This window comes from Diceros bicornis, chromosome 17, assembly GCF_020826845.1.
Source record: "Diceros bicornis minor isolate mBicDic1 chromosome 17, mDicBic1.mat.cur, whole genome shotgun sequence".
Classification (NCBI taxonomy): Eukaryota; Metazoa; Chordata; class Mammalia; order Perissodactyla; family Rhinocerotidae; genus Diceros; species Diceros bicornis.
In genome coordinates this window covers 15,264,846-15,279,324 of record NC_080756.1, presented here as the reverse complement: position 1 = coordinate 15,279,324, position 14,479 = coordinate 15,264,846, and positions in this window count along the sequence as shown.

Genomic DNA, 14,479 nt, shown 5'->3' with positions numbered 1-14,479 from the left:
CTTAGCATAATGCTTTAGAGATTTATATATGTGTGTGTTTCAGTAGTTGTTTTCATTGCTAAGTAGTTTTTTATTACATAGGCATATTGTAATTTGTTTATCCATTCAACTGTTGAACATTTGGTTTGTTTTTTTGTTTTTAGAATTTATGGAAAAATCTGCTATGGACAATTTTTTACATAGCTTTGTGGCGACATATATTTTCATTTCCCTTGGGGAAATAACTGGGTGAAATTGTTGATTTAGAAAAGTGTATATTTAACTTCAATGATACTGCCAAACTGTTTTTTTTTTATTTTTTGTTTATTGCAGTAACATTGGTTTATGACATTGTAAAAATTTCAGGTGTACATCATTGTACTTCTATTTCTGCATAGATTACATCATGTTCACCACCAAAATACTAATTACAACCCATCACCACACACATGTACCGAATTATCCCTTTCACCCTCCTCCCTCCCCCCTTCCCCTCTGGTAACCACCAATCCAATGATTTCCTTCATTAAGTAGTAGACAATAACAACAATAAACAAACACATAGGGACAGAGATTGGATTGGTGGTTGCCAAACTGGTTTTTAAAGTGCTGTACATTTTGCATTACCACCAGCAATGTGTGAAAGTTCAAGTTGCTCCACATCCTTTTAACACTTGGTATTCTCAGTGTTTTTAATTTTAGACATTCTGGTGGATATTATTTTCTCACTGTGATTTAATTAACATTTCCCTGATGACTAGCGATGTTAAGGATCTTTTCACTTGGTTATTTAACATTCATATATCTTGTCTGGCAATATTTCTGTTAAAAATTTTCTTATTGAATTTTTTTTTGCCTTTTAATTACTGAATTGTAAAAGTTTTTTTTTATATATTGTGGATAAGTGTTTTTTAATAGATAAGTGTGTTTTTTGAATATTTTCTCCCAATCTATAGTTAACATTTTCATTTTCTTAACAGGTTTTTTTGAAGACCAAATATTTTTAATGTGGATGGAATCTAATGTTTTTCTCCCTTGCGTGTCTTAACTGAGAAATATTTGCCTAAACTGAATTTACAAGAATGTTTCTGCCATATTTTCTTGTAGAATTTTTATGTTTTAGCTTCAACATTTCGATCTGTGACTCATTTAATGTTTGTATATGACATGCTGCAAAAGGTGATCTTCATATTTCTTTCATATTGATATACAATTTTTCCAGCAAGGCTTGATGCAAAGACTATCTTCTCCACTTTGAAGTACCTTTTTGCCTTTGTTGAAAATCAATTAACCATATATGGTTAGGAGTACTTTTGGACTTTTTTTTGTTTCATATTTCCTTTTTTTTTTTAAATTTTTCCCCCAAAACCCCAGTAGATAGTTGTGTCATAGCTGCACATCCTTCTAGTTGCTGTATGCGGGAGACGGCCTCAGCATGGCTGGAGAAGCAGTGCATCGGTGCACGCCCGGGATCCGAACCCAGGCCTCCAGCAGTGGAGCGCGTGCACTTAACCGCTAAGCCATGGGGCTGGCCCCCATATTTCCTTTTTAATCTGTTAATATGGTGAATAACTTTGATCTTCAAATGTTAAAATAACCTTGTATTGTAGGCATAAATTCCAATTGGTCATGATGTATTATTTTTTATATAGGCCTGGATACTATTAATACATTTTCAAGGATTATATTTCTTTGTTTTTGAGAGATGTTTACCATAGTTTCTTTTTTTTCCCCCTCAAATATCTTGTCAGGAATTTTTATCAGAGTAATGCTGGCCTCATAAAATGAATTAGGATGTGTTCATTCTTAAAATTTTCTGGAATCAACTGCATAGAATTTGCATTATTTTCTTTTTTAAATTATTTGGAAGAGTTCACCATCGAATCCATCTCAGCTTGGAATTTACTTTGCGGAAAGACTTTTAACTATAAAATCAATGTCTTTAATAGATGAAAGATAATTCAGGTTATCTATTCCTTTTTTATCCAATATTTTTAACGTGGTAAAATATGTATAACATAAAATTTACTGTCTTAACCAATTTTTAGTACGCAGTTCAGTAGTATCAAGTACATTCATATCGCCATCACCACTACTCATCTCCAGAACTCTTTTTATCTTGCAAAACTGTAACTCTATACCCATTAAACAATATCTCCCCCATTCTCCCCACCTCCCAGCTCTTGACAACCACCATTCTACTTTCTGTCTCTATGATTTTGATTACTCTAACTATGTCATATAAGTGAAATGATACAGAATTTGTCTTTTTGGTGACTGGCTTATATCACCTAGCTTAGTGTCTTCAAGAGTCATGCATGTTGTAGCATATGTCAGAATTTCTCTCCATTTTAGGTCTGAATAATATTCCATTGTATGTATATACCACATTTTGCTTATCCATTCATCCATTGGTGGACACTTGGGTTGCTTCCACATTTCAGATATTGTGAATTATGCTGCTGATACAGGGGTGTACAAATATCACCTAGAGACTCTGCTTTCAATTCTTTTGAGTATACACCTAGAAGTAGAATTGCTGTATCATATGGTAGTTCTATTTTTAATTTTTTGAGGAACCCACTATACTGTTTTCCACAGCAGCTGTACAATTTTACATTCCCACTCACAGTGTACAAGGGTTCCAATTTTTCTGCATCCTCACTAACCCGTTTTTTGGGGGATAGTAACCATCCTAATGGGTGTGAGGTGATATCTCACTGTAGGTTTGATAGGCATTTCCCTTATGATTAGTGATGTTAAGCGTCTTTTTATATGCTTATTTGTCATTTGTACATCATCTTTGTAGAAATGTCTATAAATTTCTTTGCCCGTTTTTGAGCCAGGTTTTTTGTTTTTTTGTTGTTGAGTATTAGGAGTTCTTTATATATTCTGAGTACTAATCACTTACCAGATATGTGATTTGAAAATATTTTCACCCATTCTGTGGGTTGCATTTTTACCCCATTGATAGTGTCTTTTGATGCAAAAAATTTTTAAATTTTCCTGAAGGCCAATTTGTATGTATTTTCTTTTGTTGCCTGTGCCTTTGGTGTCATATTCAATAAATCATTGCCAAATTCAATGTTGTGAAGTTTTGTTCTTTGTTTTCTTCTGAGAGTTTTATAATTTTAGGTCTTACATTTAGGTCATGCATCTATTTTGAGTTAATTTTTTGTATCTGTTGTTAGGTAAAGATCCAACTTCATTCTTTTGCATATGGATATACACTTTTCCCAGCACCGTTTCTTGAAGGGACTGCCTTTTCCCCATTGAACAGTCCTGGCATGCTGTCAAAAATCATTTGACAGTATATATGAAAGTTTATTTCTGTACTTCTATTACATTGGTCTATATGTCTGTCTTTATGCCAATGCCACACTGTTTTAAATACTGTAGCTTTGTAGTAAGTTTTGAAATCTGGAAGTGTGAGTCCTCTGGCTTTGTTCATCTTTTTCAGTATTATTTTGACTATATGGTGTCCCTTCAAATTCCACATGAATTTTTGGATGGGTTTTTCTTTTTTTTTTTTTTAATTTTTTGTTTATTGCAGTAACATTGGTTTACAACATTGTAAAAATTTCAGGTGTACATCATTATACTTCTATTTCTGCATAGATTACATCATGTTCACTACCAAAATACTAATTACAACCCATCACCACACACATGTATCGAATTATCCCTTTCACCCTCCTCCCTCCCCCCTTCCCCTCTGGTAACCACCAGTTGGATGGGTTTTTCAATTGCAAAGAAAGTCATTAGGATTTTGATCGTGAATGTATTAAATCTGTAGCTTGCTTTGAGTAGTATTGACATCTTAACAATATTAACTCTTCCAATCCATGAGCATGGGATATATTTCCATTTTTATGCCTTTAATCTTTCAGTAATATTTTGTAGGTTTCATTGTACAATGCTTAATTCCTAAATATTTTATCCTTTTTGATATTATTGTAATTGGAACTGCTTCTTAATTTTCTTGTCAGATTTTCATTGTTAATGTATAGAAATGCAACTGATTTTTGTGTGTTGACTTTGTATCCTGCTACTTTGCTAAATTTGTTTATTAGTTCTAAGAGTTTTTTTGTGGAAGATTTATGGTTTTCTACATAAAAGTTCATATCACCGACAAGTAAAGATAATTTTACCACTTCCTTTCCAATTTGGATGCTTTTTATTTCTTTTATTTTGCCAAAATTTCTCTGTCTAGGACTTTAGTACTATGTTGAATAGAATTGGTAAAAGTGGTTATCCTTGCTTTGTTTCTGATCTTAGAGGAAAAGGATTCAATCTTTCATCACTAAGTAAGATGTTTGCTGTAGGTTTTTCGTGTATGGTCTTTATTATGATGAAGTTTTTACCTTCTATTCAGTTTGTTGAGTATTTTTATCATGAAGGATATTGAATTTTTTCAAATGCTTTTTCTACATCAGTTGAGATGATCATGATTTTATTCACCATCATTCTTTTTTTAAAATTTTTTTTGTTGAGGTAACATTGGTTTATAAAAGTAAATAAATTTCAGGTTTACATCATTATATTTTGACTTCTGTGTAGACTACATCATGTTCACTACCCAAAGACTAATTATGATCTATCACCATACACATGTGCCCAGTCACGCCTTGTGCCCTCCTCCCTCCCTCCTTCCCCTCTGGTAACCACCAATCTAATCTCTGTATCTATGTGTTTTGTTGTTGTTGTTGTTGTTTTTATCTTCTATGTATGAGTGAGAACATATGGTATTTGACTTTCTCCATCTGACTTATTGCACTTAGCATAATACCCTCAAGGTCCATCCATGTTGTCGCAAATGGCAAGATTTCATCTTTTTTAATAGCTGAGTAGTATTTCTTCTTTGTGTATATATACCACATCTTCTTTATCCCTTCATCCCTTGATGAGCACTTGGGTTGTTTTCAAATCTTGGTTATTGTGAATAATGCTGCAATGAACATGGGAGTGCATATATTTTTATTTTTATTTTTATTTTTTTCTGATTTTATTTATTTATTTATTTTTAATTTTTTGTTTATTGCAGCAACATTGGTTTATAACATTGTATAGATTTCAGGTGTACATCATTATACTTCTATTTCTGCATAGATTACATCATGTTCACCACCCAAATACTAATTACAATCCCTCACCACACACGTGCCGAATTATCCGTTTCACCCTCCCCCCTCCCCCCTTCCCCTCTGGGCATATATTTTTACATATTCATGTTTTCATGTTCTTTGGGTAAATACCCAGCAGTGGGCTAGCTAGATCATATGGTAGTTCTATTATTTTTTGGGGGACTCTCCATACTGTTTTCCATGTCGGCTGCGCCAGCTTATATTCCCACCAGCAGTCCCTCTCATTGTTTTAGTATGGTATACTACACTGATCCATTTTCATATGTGAACCATCCTTGCATTCCAAGAATAAATCACACTTGGTCATGGCATATAATACTTTTACTATGCAGCCGAATTCTGTTTGCTAGTATTTTGTTGAAAATTTTCACATCTATTCCTTTTAGAGTAAACTTGGGAGGTTTTTACCTTTTAAGGATTTTTTTTTTCATTTTATTTATGTCATTAAACTTTTTTTGGCACTAAGCTGTTCATAATATTCCCTAATAACCCTTTAATATTTGTGAATCTGTAGTGATGTTCTCTTATTCCTGATATTGGTTAATTTGTGTCTAGTTTTTTTGTTTTCAGTTGGCTAAAGTTTTATTAATTTTTATTGATGTTTTCATAGATACTTTTTTGTAGATAATGATTTTATTTATTTTTTCTGTTTTATTTTTAATTTCAGTGTTTTTTCCTGTTATCTTTATTATTTCATTCCTTCTGCTCATTTTTCATTTTAGACTTTCTTATTCTCCTAGTTTCTCAAGGCAGAAGCTTAAATAATTATTTCAGAGTTTTCTTGTTATCTATGCACTCATTTCTATACATTTTCCTTTATGCCCTACTTTAGCTTTATCTCAGTAATTTTGATGTTTATTTTTTCACTATTATTCAGTGTAAAATCATTCAGTTAAAATTTTTTTCTTTTTTTAATTCTGGCTTTGACCTATGGCTTTTTAGAAGCTATTTAATTACAGCTATTTGGGAATTTTCTAGATGCTTTGTTATTATTACTATTATTTTATTTCTAATTAAATTACTATTTCCCTATTGTAGATTAAACCAAAAAATAGTGTGAAGAAGAAAAATATGGCAAATTTTGAAGACTCACTTAATAATGATAACTTGTGTTTGACAGGCAGGATTGTGACATTAGAATGAGCAATTTAAAGGAATTGACAAATCTCTTGTTTTGATATTTGTTTTATTTTCTCTAAAATATGATAGGTACCTGGTCTTTTGAGTTGAATATGGTTCAGCCTGGGGACTAGAGCAAGAAATGGAGTATACATTAGTTTGCATGGATTTTTAAATTTAGTCTTTAAAAGATTCTGTGATATGAGACTGGGATTCTTAAGAATTTTATGTGAGAAATTCCCCCAAATTATTAGCTTATGTGCACATTTCTTATTGGTACTGATTCACCATTAGAATCCAATTCTCCTTTTTTCAAATCCTATATTTTTTTCATAATACTTCACCCATATTTATATTAGACAAGACAAAAATATTTCTTGATAACTAGGTTTTTTCCCCCTCATCCTGAGAATTTGTATAATTGATGTGGAAATTTTCTGATTAACTTTTTTTTTTTTTGAGGCGTTACCTCATCTTAATTATGTAAGAGGACAAAATCCCTTTAAGATAATCGTTTTCACCTAAAGTGTCTAATGCACCTTCTGGAGCTCATAAATTTACATCTTTAGTGCAGCAAACCCTGGAGACCAATCAGAAACTCACATAGCACTTCTCTATTGTTGCCATTAATCATCTGTTTCTTGGAGAATATTTATAAAAATATTTTTAAATTAAAGATGAAGTCATCCTCAGGGTAGCATGTTTGGAGTCAGCTCTACTCTAATGGTTTCCAAATAGTGTAATTCCCACTGGATGCCTAAAATAATACTCCATTTTCACTTTTAAGTGTGCCAGCTAGAGAGATACCTAAGAGAGATAGAATCATGCCTTTGAGAAGGTTAATGAGAAGATGGGACCCCATTGGTCTCAAGGTACAATTGGGGTGTGGAGTAGCTAATTTCTCAAACTTCTTCACACAAATTGATCTGGTTTTGCCATAATTAGCTATAGGTTACATCAGGGCAACCAGACAATTCCCATTGGTGGAATGAAACTTTTGTATCTTGCTGTGAATTATCTTAAATAAACCCAAGTAAAATAACTCATGATTTTAATCAGTCTCATTGGGCCCTATTAAAAGGTGAATTTAGTCAAAGAACAAATTAGAAAGAACCTTTAATAGGTGATTATAGGGCAACTCAAGCCTGAAATAGTTTTAAGGGGTACATTAAATGTTAAAAAATATAGAGTCAGAAACAAGTGTTCCCTTAAGTTTTTTGTACTCGTCCTACACACACACATATACACTTACAAGAATCTCTTGGGTGGATGTCAACATTATTAGAGTAGTTTTCAAAAAGTCCACATATTAAAAGTAACTTTTATTCATGTGAAAACACAATTTTCTGACTACTTCTATGGAGAATTGCATCTGCCTTTGACCACATATTTTTTTTAAAAACCTATTTAGTTTTTTAAATAATAATTCATAGCTTCCAGTTTAAACCCATTTTACATTCATTAATCCCTGGAAGTTAGTTTAGAATTTATTTGCATATATTATTCCTTCAGTGGAAATATTGATCTTATATTATTCATTAGGTTTAATAAACATAACCTAAAATAAAAGCTATTTTCTAAAACTGTTTCCCTTATCTACTATTCCTTGGCATTGTTTTGTTGCCAATGAGAAGAGTATATGGATTTTCCCTAATAGTTTTTAATATTTAAATGATTTTAATAAATGTAATACTCAATAAAATTGCATATGTTACGTTATCTTTAAAGCTAGAATGGCACAAAATGTTAGATATTTTTAAAGTGTGAAAATATCCAGATGTGACATATATTCACATCCAGTCACTATAAATTCTGTCCACCAGATGGCACTGCTAGGCAGCTTTTCACAGACAAGTCAATAGTCATCTCAACCTTACACAGTAAAATAACTGCCTCTGAGGGAATGAATTGAACTAACTGGAAAGTGTGAATAGAGTTATATGTCATTTCCTTTCTTGTAAGGCATTTATTTGACAGTTAATAACTTGAATTGATTGTACTGTTTATATTGAAAATATGTATAATTTGGTGAATATTTTTAAGTATACAAAATCCTATTCTGGGCTGTTATCCTTGTTACCAGAGTAATCAATGTTGCCAGATCAATCAATAATTATTAACAAATATTTGACATCTGCTTTTTCCTAGTGACAACTATGTATGGAAATTGAGAAAACATAATTTTTTGAGTCTTAGGCATTATTTTTAAAAATTCAAAATTAAAACATAATGACACTGCATGTATTAGAAAGGGTCTGGACACTAACCATATACTTTGGTTTATGTATTTGGGAAATTCCTCTTGAGTCAGGTGATCTGGTCACAAAGATTATATACTTTTGCGTTATGTAATTTGTTTAGCTCTTTGTTTCTGAGGAAAAGAGAAAAACATAATAAAATTAAAATCCTCAGGAATCCTGCCAAACAAATGGATGACTCTGAATTATTTGTCCTATAATTATGAATGATATTTGTTGAAGAGGTTTGCATCATTCTTAAATTACTCTTATAAGATATATGCATGCTGGATTTGTTTCATTAAATAACAAAATTATTAAAACATTTTAATTCATGAAATTTGTAGAGAAAACCACTTAACATTTTAATTATATAAAGATATATCAAACTAGAAGAAGAATGTATAGTAATAACTAATCTTTTCTAGAAGATTAAAAAAATAGAGTAAAAAAATTAGCTAAGTTTCTAGGACTTCATTTAAAATGGCTTTTGAATTATTGAGGATTTTTTAGTTACAGTTAAAGGGCACTTCATCTCAGAATGATGCAAGCAAATGCTAAAAGAGGGGGAAGTCAGTATTGTTTCATGCAACAGAAAATTCCAGTGTACTATGAAAGCTGGATTCACCAGCTTATATGTCATCATGACTCAAGATTAATGCAGCTCTAGGCAGTATTTTCCTCCCGTTGACATTATGGTCAAATTAACCTCTTTCCTTGTGGTACAGCTCTTAGGAGCTCCAGAGTTATATCTTTCCAAGTTCAAGTCTGATGGAAAAAATATCACTTTCTTGCTTGCTTAAGTAAAAACTCAAGAGTTAGTTTGATTGGACCTTACTGAGTCATGTGTCAAACTTTGAGCCAATCTCTTCCATGAGGCCTTGGTCACATACCACCACTGTGTGCTATGGTGCTCACATGTAGTTTGAGAATTGGGAAGGTGTGTTTCTCCACAACATGTTCCTTTGTCCCTTTGCATTGTTCCAGTGAGAAACAAGGCAAAGGGACAATGGTTGCTAAGGAGATAAAAATTAAAAAAAAAAATACCTCTTACACATTAGGATTAATAAAGGATGTAGAAACAAAAGCATAGTGAAATGTATTTAGAATGGACTTCATTCCTCCAACCCCTGGAAAGTGGAGCATCAAGAAAGTGTACAATTTGAGTATTTTATATATTTCTAATATCCTATCAAATTTCTGAAACTAAAAATAAAAATTGATTAGTTGATTTTGGGATTAGGGTGGGGTTAGGTAGAATAAGACCATGTGACTGAATTAATATTCCCTATCTGTGATTTCTCTTTACCCTCTTCAATTTTTTTCCTTTTCATGCTGAAGAAACTTTGATTACCCTAACTACTTTATTCTCAGAGTTCAAATTTCCTGAATTTTTTGTTTCCATTATCAAAAGAAAACTAACATTTGGGACCAGGCCTAATCAGGCCCTGAGTATTTAGGTATTTGCCTGAACAAGTTATGAACCTTCCCAGGGTGCCTGCAGGCCTAATTGCTACATCTATCTTAAGACAATGTGGGGAATTTCCTATGAACAACTGACAAAAAATTTTTTTCTTGTACATGTTTTATAAATGATTTTTCTCCATATTTGCAACGAGAGGAAGTGAACTGCTGTCCCATTCAGCCCCTCTAAGTGTTAACCCTGAAGGACAGTGAGATTAACAATTTGCCATTAGAAAGGTGTTCATCGTTTTTGGTAAATTCTGATACTTGGGAAATAATGTGAGGATAGATGATTCTAGTCATTCAAGTCTTCCAGTTAAGCCAGAATATGACATAACCCTACATATGTAACTGACTTTCATGTAATGAAAAAAGACATTAGTAATAGAGTACTTAGTTCTTCAGGAACACAACTATGAAATGGCTTTACATTTTTCCAATCACTGTTCAACTTTGCTCTTTTGATTCCCTGTTTTGTATCTCTTAACTGTCTCTGTCAGTTTCTATAACTTCAGATATCTTTTAGTTATTAAAATTTAGTGAGTTGGGATTTTAAAACTTTCATCTAATTCTGAACTCAGCAGATGCCTAACAGCTTCTAGGCCCTGGGTCATCCAGTGAATTGATGAGTCAGGGATGAGAGAGAGGAAAAAGGCAAATTTCTTTACAGGGTGAGGCCCAAGCCATAATGGGATCTAGTTAACAATGTGGTTCTGTTGCTGATACACGAAGCTCTTAGGTTTCCATTTTTTTAGTTCTTCTTTGGTTTCTTCCTTCAGAGTTTTGTAGTTTTCCTTAAATAGATCTTGTACATATTTTGTCAGATTTATACCTAAGTTTGTTATTTTTTTCAAGTATTCTCCACCTCATTCCTTTCAAATCCTGCTTTAAAGATTCCTACAGTGATTCTCAAAATTACAGTAATAATTGGATGACAAATAACCCTCACCTTTATGTTCCATATTCCTCCAAATTCCAGTGGATACAAGCAATAACTATCTTAAACATTTAGTCATTGGATGTTTCACTCAAAGGGAGTGCTTAAGCTGGCCACAGTGCCACGTCTCAGCAAGCATCCAGCTGGAGGAGTGCGGTCCAGTTTCACCTTTTAACAGGTATTCCGATTTCTACAAATGATTCTCTTTGAGGCACCCTCGATTTAGTGTCCTTGCAGCCCTCCCCTGCTGTACACTGTGAGAATTAGAAGAAAAACCTCCTCATGAACCTGGCAGCTTACAAGTATGACAGTTCTAACTGCATCATACCCTCCTCAGTCTTCTTTATATACAGACCAGTACATGGATGTACCTGGGGTGATTTTCTACCTTTTTAGTAAGCCCAGTTATTATTGGCTTATTTGCAGTCTTCTTCAGAATTTAAGTGCCTCTTTCCTTCAGCTTTGTCCTCATCAGAATTTGCTGAACAAGTGAAAAATGCTCCTACTCCACACCTGTCACATATTTAAAACAATAGTTTCCAGTGAATATAATATCAACTTTATTACCTATTTTTAAAATGCTCTAACATCTTAAGAAACATGGAAAGATTATTGTAATATCTGGTTTCATCATTTTGGAGGTTTGTGGAGGTACCAACTACTGGACATTTCTGGTACTTAAAATCATTTTGGGCTGTGGATGTGATGCCAAGTAGTCTTAATGTGGGGGAGCTGCGTGCTGGGCAATCTCATAGGAGGAGGCATGCACTGGAAAGCATCTCATTGGTGTCCATACATTTTATTGTTAAACTCGAGATTTGTACACATCTTTTTCCTTCTATACATTTCACAATAGAGCATTTTTTGAAGTTGCTTTTTGGAACTTCTCATTCTTCTAAACCAACAATCGGTATTGATTTATCTCTCGTGATACGTGTGGAAAATATTCTTTGAATTTTTAATTTGGGGAGAAATTGCTTTGAAGCTCAAGCAATAAAATGCCACATAAGTTTGGTAAAGAGATTTCTTTCATCTCTGTTCCTGGGAATTCAGCGTCATTCTGGAATTCCAGGGAATTGGAAGTTGGGAATATCCAGAAACATTGCTTCTGGAGCACGCATAGATTTCTTAATAATTTGGTAATAAATAGCAACAACAAAGTTTCTGTAGGTAATTTTGCAGAGCAGTGAGTCTTTAAAGGTGAGAGCAAAACCATATAAGAGCTCAGACACTCTGTGATGACTGGCAGCTCTTGGACTTGTGTGTGTGTGTGAGTGTGCACAGAAGCACATGTGCACACATGTGAGGCATTCGTTATTTGTGTCTGACATAACTAAGAGACAGCTTTGGAGGGAGTTAGGCTCTGCTATTATACAGGTAGTACCTGTGAAGCCTTCAGCCATTCCATTCTTCTGAATTCTTTCACCTAAGGTTATCATAGTATCCCACGTGCGATCACAAACACACTTCTCAACAGAAGAGAGCACACATTGATGTTGTTCAGTCACAGGAAACGAATTTATTTGTTCAGCTTCTACGTGCAGTGATGTTTAGTCTCTGAGTTTAAAGTCTCCAGGTGCGTCCTTTCCAGTTGTAATTCTATTGATAAACATTCCAGGTTCTGATCATCACTATCCTGAAAGTTAGTACCTGAGTGATAATTTGACCGGAATGATAATTTGAACAAAGCAGTATAACATCCATTCAATACAGAAGAGAAGAGGAAAACTGAAGGAAAAAACAATTACAATTTAAAATTAGACCAATAGGGAAAAACTTGTATAACAGTGTCATATTTTTATCATAGGTCTAGCAAATATATACATATAAATATACATGTATATGTAATTTTTTCCCTCAAATGGCAAATATAAGGTAACTGAGATGACCAATGAATGATGATATTGGCATCAGTTTGACCACATTCTGCAATGTGGAGTGAATTCTTGGTTATCAAATTTAGCTGCTTCACTTTCTGTCCGCTGGAAGTATTTTATTCTTAGCCTTTCTTGGACACTGATAATAAGAATGTTGGAGAAGATTTGCCACTAGAGAACAGTATAATTAAATAATTGTTGAAACAACCAAAACAAAAAACTACTTTTTAGGACTTGAGAACCAAAATTATGTATTATATTTATGTCTACAGGACTTAACTTACTTCACAATAATATTTTAATTAATTGATTTACTTGAGGATGAGAAGTCAGGGCATGTAGAACACTGAGCTACGGCTGGAAGGAGACTCACAATTACAATAAAATCTCTTGCAGAAAAATCAATTTTTCAATGCAGAAGAAAAGCTCAAAATAATTTATAATACACTTATTTTTATCAAAACTTATCAATATTAATAAAGTTTATAACAACTAACTAATATTGTATGACTACTTGGCGTCAAGACACGAACAAGGTGATTTTTAATAACATTTTACTCATTTAATCACCACAACCTATAAACTTTACCAAAAAGAAAATAGTTCTTCTAGTGTTGGATCATGATAAACATATTAAATGATGAAGTATAACTTAAACGGAATTCTATAGAGAAAAATCTCAAATTCTCATTTATGTTTATTATAAGGGGAATACTTTGTATTAGACAACACATAAAGGAGTTATCCATGTCCTTCTATCCAGTGAACCTGCATATCCAAACAACGGTAGCAGTAAGAAACAAAAAGGGGCCTGAAAGTATTGTTCAGTGTGCTAAAAAGGTTAATATATTTTTATTTTTGTTTTTAAGACAACTGAGGTATTTAATCTTAAGAGCAAACTGAGTGGTGTCACTCTACCTTTATAAAAGACTAAAATATTTTAATAGTGGATCCTCTGATGAACAAATACTTAAATAGCTGATTGCACACTTCATTTTTCACTTATTGCACTACATGGATGCAAATAGAGAAAGAAACAGTGAAATTGACTAATTATATTCAGTTTAAGTAATGAATCATGAGAAACATTTCATTGGGTAATTTTGAAAAATAATCACACTTAAACACATTCTACATGAATGTGTTCTTGGGACTCATAGTCTTCCATCTGCTGATTAATTTAAAAATGTTAAATTGGTAATTGTAAAGGCTACTCTAAGAAAGAGAATAGTTTTAGACTTCTAAAAAAAATAAATCAGTGGTTCAATGGAAAGTTGACCTATAGTAAGAAGGAATTGATATGACAAGATTTATTTTTCTCATGTCTGTGTGCTATATAGCTGTAGCTTTGGCCTTTGGGAATTAAACTACCATTCCCCAAAACAGTGTCAGATAATGAAAGAAGGAATAACAATTATTGAGATATAAATCCTTATCTTATATTCAAAGCAATTCTTTATTTTATATACCTATACTTCACCTTCTTTTGCTATTCCAAATACAAGTATCCCAAATATGTCTGTAGAATAAACTTGTAGATTTTACTAACAGTGTCACCTCCTATATCCCTCCAACTTTACCATTTCAAGGACCAATGCCAGATGCTTTGCAGATACCAAATATCTGAGTCACTTTTCCTGAGGGCATTTCCAGAAGTCCCTACAATTAGCGGCAGAGTAGTAGTGTCAGAATTCATACTCCTTAGGATCAACCCTCAATCAA